Source organism: Pygoscelis adeliae, unplaced genomic scaffold (genome assembly GCF_000699105.1).
Source record: "Pygoscelis adeliae isolate BGI_AS28 unplaced genomic scaffold, ASM69910v1 Scaffold18, whole genome shotgun sequence".
In the NCBI taxonomy this organism is placed as follows: domain Eukaryota; kingdom Metazoa; phylum Chordata; class Aves; order Sphenisciformes; family Spheniscidae; genus Pygoscelis; species Pygoscelis adeliae.
Window position 1 is genome coordinate 655511 of NW_008825558.1, and position 6964 is coordinate 662474.

Sequence of the window (6964 nt, forward strand, 5' to 3'; positions counted from 1 at the left end):
CTTCCTCCCCTATCTAGCTGCATCCTTTCCTTTCCTCTCCTTTAGTCCTTACCCTATACATCTCATAACAGGTTTCAAATAGTTCCTTTAAAATATCCCATAGTAAGCTTTATACAGTCCCCAAATTCTCTTTTCCATCCCAGAACTATCTTTCCCCTGCCTCCCACAATAAATCCTATAGCCATTTAGGTAATAAACTTAGTTTGCCAGGCATTCTGGAAATCGAGTTTCTTCTGCTAAATAATCTTGGTGGGTTTTGCAGTAGCAACAGCGACCTAGTTGTGTTCCTTTGCTGGTCTTAAGAGATTCAGGGTTCTCTGGTTTTGCTGATTGCATTACTTAAGTTCCTCTAGAAACTTCCCATGCTGCTTGCATCCTGCCGTACTGCCCTTTCAGCTCCCCCCACTGTGTCATCCTCACTGTTCTCCCTCTGATCAATATCCCCTGACATATTTAGTTTAAAAGTTTCCTCACCTTGTTAGCAAAGTTGCCTTTACCTCAATTTGACAAATAGATCCTGTCTCTCACTAACAGTCATTATTCTTCAAAGAGGGATCTGTGGTCATAAAAGCTGAAGTAATACCTGCACCAGCAGCTGCATTTACAGTTGGTAATTTACAGGATGCATCCAGTCCCACCCAGCCTTTTCCCCTCCACCTGTGGGAAGGAGAAGACCATCTGTTTTTAGCTCAGCTAGCTCCAAAGCTTTCCTTAACAGAGCCTGATCCCCCTCTTTGGTGATTAGGGTAGTCCACTAATTCTGTGAAGTCAGATCTGAAAGTGGAGGCTTTCTCCTGATGCCAGAAGTCACAAGCTCCCAAGCACTTCCATCTTTGGAATCTCAGTCCTCCACTTATTTGAGTATAGCCTCTTGCTATGTTTACTTCCTTGCACTGTGCTGTCCAGGCTCTTGTCTTTGTAGGGTCTCTGTGAAGACACTGTCAACCTCCTGTTGCTACACAGCCTGCTTACCTCCTCCCATAGCTCCTTCACCTGGTGACTCAGAGCCTGGACCACAGGCCAGCTCCCACAGATAACGTCACCATTGCCCCAGCCACAGGGAGGCCTGCAGTTTAAGACCTGAGTGATGGCACGTACACTCTGGAGGACTGTCTGAGTAAAGGCCACAGTCTTCTAGGAGAGAATGTGCTGTTCGAAGTGGTAGATTGTAACAGCTCAAAATGCAGATTGTAAGAAGTAGCTATGCAACATAACAGAATTGTGTGGGAGGGGTCTACAGTGAGACAGAAGAAGGAAAACATGTCATACTTTTTGTTTCCAACTTTTGTAATTATTATACTTCACCTCTTTAATTTCCCTTACACTGCCATAAACATTGAATTTCCTTTCTGGAGGTGTGCAGTCAGAACCTCTCTCACTGAATGTTTCACTTTCCATTATATATAATCAGTTTCGTTATATGTTATGAAGTCTTTTATTTCTAAATGTACAGTGTTGCACAGAAAACAAATGTAATATGTACTTAAAACTTGCGTATTTATATTGAAAAATATTACCAAACCAAATGTTTTTAAAATACTTGCTTCCAACTTGGCTGTAAATCAGCAAGTGCACTTTAACACTTCAATGGATTTATTTATTAAAAAAAAGAGTAACTAATTCCTTTCATTTAAAATATTTCTCTTTAGACTTGGCTGGCTAATACTGAACTGTTTTCTATAACTGAATTTTTAATAGGAAAATTCTCCAGAATGCATTTCTGAGAGCAGAACATTTTAAATTAACAGAAACAATTGAGGGGCATTTGCCACTGGGTAACAGCCAGGAGCTATGAGTTATGTTTTCTTTTTGGTTGTCTCCAATGGTATGGCATGTCAAAATATCTCTAGCATATCACTAAATCTTGGCGACATCTGAATGAAATTGAACTGTTTGGTAGCCAAGATTACTTACTGTTTAGAAAAGGAAGTTAAACTCCAGTCAAAAGTAAAGGAAGTGAATAGTTGAAATAAAACTGCCTAGAGAATCCAGAAATTTAGTTGTCCAGACAGGAATTTAGCGAAGACATGCATTCTCTTGTGGAAACTGTGGCAATATCAATGCTGCATACAATAATCCAAACATCAATTTAACATTTTATCTACAATTAATATGGGAAACTATCACATGGTAGGGAAACATATCACCAAATAAACGTTTTGTGGAAAAAAAAAAACCAAAACAACCCAACCCTAACACAAAACGCTGTCTACAGATTTATTTGCCTTTAGGGTTTTTTTCTCAAGATTTATGATTGAGTGTTTCTTGGTAAGGGAAATATGAAAGTAAACTGACTTTGAAATGTTCTTTTGCTGCTTTCCTATCATAACTGTTATCTTTTAATTTATTGATATGAAACATCAAAATAGCAATTATATATTCAAAATGTAAATTAATACATTTTGTAGTCAAATGACATCTATCCCGGAGGCAAAATGCTTATCATGCATACACTGTAAAATATGTGTTTGCTTCAGTCTTTCGGGATTCCTCAATATACAACCCAGATCTCAGCTGAAAAATGTAACAGGAATTTCATTTCATAGCTGTCACTAGGGAGTAAAAAAAAATATGGCTGACTGAATAATATTTACATGGAGTTCTCTTTTTGTATGCTTCAAGTCTTTGAACTTATCAAGAAAAGGTTTAATCAAGGACTTGATAAATGTTTGTTAAGACATGTCCAGATGTTATTGCATTTGAAAAGACAGTTGCAAAGAGAATCTCAAGTATATGATGTTTAAGACTTCTTGCTGGGATTAAAAATGAAAAATCTTCAAATAAATGTAGATGATCAGAGTGAAAAAATTATTTACAAGATTTCTGAGCTCTTTGACTAGTCATATATCAGGATTGCTTTGAAATGTTTAGTATTTTTAATTACATGTGTCAGATACTGTGCATTTCAGAAATAACATTCTAGCTTATCATGAGATAACTTTTTATACCTACAGCACAGACAGTTTCAATTTTTTAAAATGTGCAAAGGAATTCAACAGGACAGGGCCTCAAATCCCTCATACTGTTGTAAATAAACAAGCCCATCTGAAGAAACACTGTCACAAAGTTGGGAGGTAACGTTAACACAGAGAAGGACTAGAATATTACATGGGAAGAAACAACTGACCTTGATGATGCTGAAGTATGGCAACATGCAGGGGTACAATGTCAAGGTCAAATATAAAATTAATTTCAGCTATAAGATGGCAACTGATCTCTGGAGGCAAATAATGAAAAGAATAAGTAGGCCACATTATTAATAGTACAATGTATCACCAATAGAAATCAGATTTGGAAATAAATGTGACTGTAGAAAGATTCAGCTGAAGTATATCCAATAGAGAAAGTGAATTAGTGATTTCTGAACCATAGTGAGACTTTGTTTCCATAAACTACTCTGGTCATGTAGGCACAGGAAAAGTTATGTGAAATTAAACAGATACAAAGATGGAAAGTAAGAAGAATAGAGGCCTATATAAATTAAAGGAAAATAAAGAAGCTTGATTTTCTTTATCCTAAAGCTAGAGGAGGATATGGACAACAGCAATTAATAGATTAGGAGGATATACAATTATAAAAGACAGTGAAAATTTCTAAAATAAGGCACAAAACATGTACAAAGTAGCTATCTGTTAAAAGAAAGTATTTTCAAAGGTTCTGGACAGCATTTCAATTTTTTGTTTGTATAGACTGTTTATTTTTTGTTTGACATACTTCCCCTCCTTTTCTAGGTACCTTTATAGTCTAAGCATTTTGACAAAGACTGTCATGCAGTACCTGTATGAAAAAGACTCAAGACAATAGATTTTTTAAATTGATTAATGATTTCAGGTAATATAAAAATATTCAGTTGTCATCTTTATAATTTTTTTATAAGAAATGGATCTTTTTTATTTTTTGTAGTCTTTGAAAAGAAATTAAAATGAACAGTTTACACTCTTTTGGGAAGAGGTTTTTTCCAAACTATATTCTTTGTTTTAATAGCTGACAGCATGAAGTTTTATATAAATATCTGTCTGATATTCCTAACATCATTGATTTATTTTATATTTCAGTTTTCTTTTGCTACAGAGCCAGCTTGTAAAACCACTTTACAGAGATATTTGCATGCTCATGTGCATACATTTTCTAACATGTACGCTATTTGCATGTGACCTTCACAGGCATTGAAACTAAACATGCTTTGTTTACAAATACCAAATTTCATTGTTTCACTCCATGGTCTTTGGTTTCTTAGATTACAATGGTAACTGAAATCCTAAACCAAATGGGCACAGCATAATCCTCCACTAATTAATCTGGCAGCAAAGTAAGAGAGTCTCTTATTTCATCTCTTTCTCTACCTGGTCTGACTGCAACATGCTTTCCAGAATTTTCTGGAGAAAATATGAGTGTTTTGCATATCAAAAATCTTGTGCAGAAAAGAGAAATAAGGCAAGATCATGAAGACCTCTCCCAGTAGACTTCTAAATTACAAGGGTTTGGTGGAGATTCCGCATAAAAAGAGAATGTGTTAAAAGCCTTTTAGTCATTGGCCCATTCTGTGAACCTACAAAGACAGAAATAATCAACAAAAACAACCCTAGGATCTAAAGGTTTGGTGGTGGTCTTTTTTTGTTTGCTTTTTTTTTTTTTCAATTGCAGCTATGTATTCTTATCACTAAGCTGCAATTCAATTATATTCCCAGCTGTATATCAGCTTCAAGCATACCCTCTCTTCCCCCTCTTCAAGATCACCCTGTAACCAATAAATTTAGTTACTCTCTTGGGATATGGCTACAACTCCCTACTTAGTCTAGAAGTGAAATCTCCTGAGAAAAGACTGGAACTCAAGTATGATGGATGAATACTCTGAACTATGCATTCTCACACAAAATGTGGACCACATCCCTAATAAAGTCAGCTACAGATTTGATAACAGCTAACTTTAGACTTCGCCAGCAACATGAAGAAAGGTTAGGTGCCTGTTCATTGAAACTTGGTTTGCGATAGTGACCTATTTCCCCAGAAGAGATATTTCTAGAGATACGAAAGTTCAAGTAGCTTTAGACAGAGCAGGGAGTCACCCAAATAATTTATGTACTCCCAGGGATAGGAACTGTGTCTTGAATGCAGTCCCACTTAACTAGTATCTTGAGCTGCTGATAGAGTTTATTTAAACTTGATTCCACTGGAAATTCTTTTGTTTAGTTTTGAGTAAAATATATCCAATGTAAAGTATAACCATGTTGTAAAAGCATAGACTCTATTTCTTCTTTGAGTTTTTAATTCTAATATTCTTTTCTTCCCATTCCTCACCTCCACCAAGATATTTTTTATTGCCTTTCAAAGGTATCAGTTCTTGGATCCACAAGGCTTGGCTTAAGGAAGACAAAACAACATTCTATCAAATGTGTGGGTAAAACCACTAACCCCCCCCCCCAACAAAGAAACAAACCACCCCAAAACAAAACCCAAATAATGCAAGCTCTAATTATCACACAAACTTCTGATGTTGATATATACACAATAAGTAATTCATTATATGGAGAAGTAAGCATGCAGGTAATATGTTACAATGCTGGCACTGATGTCTAGTATATATTATATTCCAAGACAACAAAAAGTACATACTTGCAAAAAGGATAACATCCTTTTCTACAGCCTGAGACTGTTGGCACAAAGTCAAATTATTCCATTGTTTAGGTTGTACTTAGAAAACATTTATCTGAATGAGATAAGCATGTTCTGACCGCTGTCTCGTATATGTATAAATGGTCTCCATAGATGACCTTCTTAAGGTAGCCTCATCTAAGCAGCTGAAAGACCAACTTAACTTTCTCATGTTCTCTTTGTAGAAGGACTACAGTGTGAGAGAAATCACAGCTCTCCCCTCTCCTCCTTTTTTAGCTATCCAGATACTGGTCACTCGCAGAGGCGATCAGCTCCAGTGCAGGTGCGTCCTGCAGCGGAGCAGCGGATTGCGGCGTACAGGGGGGTTTCCTAAGCCTGTGAACCTACAGGGGAGCGCAGAGACATGCAGAGAGCCTGCAGCTCTCATGAGAAAGGCTGATGAGGTGTGGGCAAGGCCAAGAGTAACGGCTGCCACCCCCCAATTCCCACTAAAGGCAGACCCAGGGAGCGCTGCCACCAGGGGCGCTGCCACCAGGATGGGCAAACAGGGTGTGACACGTCAGCTAGGGCGTGGTGCGGCAGTTTGCGTGGCAGTTTGCACCGAAGGGCATGCAGGGAGGGCACCTCTTTGAAGGAGAGGCATTCCACAGGCCGAGTGGGGAACTCGGCATGCACATAACCCAGCAACTGGGCACAGGTCAAGGGCACCCATCCTACCCGACCCTCAAGGCAGAATGGTGGGCACTCGACTGAGGGTAAAGGCCACGGCTCCAGCTGGGGGGTCTGCACCATCTACCCCAGGGGTGGCCGATGCCTCCATGCAGATGGAACCGCTGAAGGGAGAGGCTGCAGTGCAGACCTCAGACTGCAGGAAGTGCCTAGACCTCTCTCCTGGGGTAGGGACAGGCAGCAGACCTGCCTGAAAAAGCTGTGCCCAGGTGGAGGATCTCCTGCAGCAGGTGGCTGAGCTGCAGGAGGCCGTGAGAAGACTGCATAACATCAGGGAGGCAGAGAAGGAGCTAGATAGCTGGTTCCAAGCGCAGTCTGCATTGAACCCACAGCCCACGGCCAAACAGCCAAAAACTCCTCCACCAGCACACGCAGAAGGGAGCGTGGGGGCCAATAATGCAGAAGAATGGACGGTTGCGAAGGCAAGGACCAGCAGGAGGAAGAGACTTTCCCCAAAGCCTGAGGTGCCCTTGCAGAATCGCTTCACCGCTCTGCAGGCCAAAGAGGAAACTCCTGTCACACCAGGAGAAGCGCTGGAGCTGAGTCATGCAGCCTGACCTGCCCCCCGTGTAACAACCAGCGCCACTAAGAAACGGCGCCGGCTGCCCGCACCACGGCACAG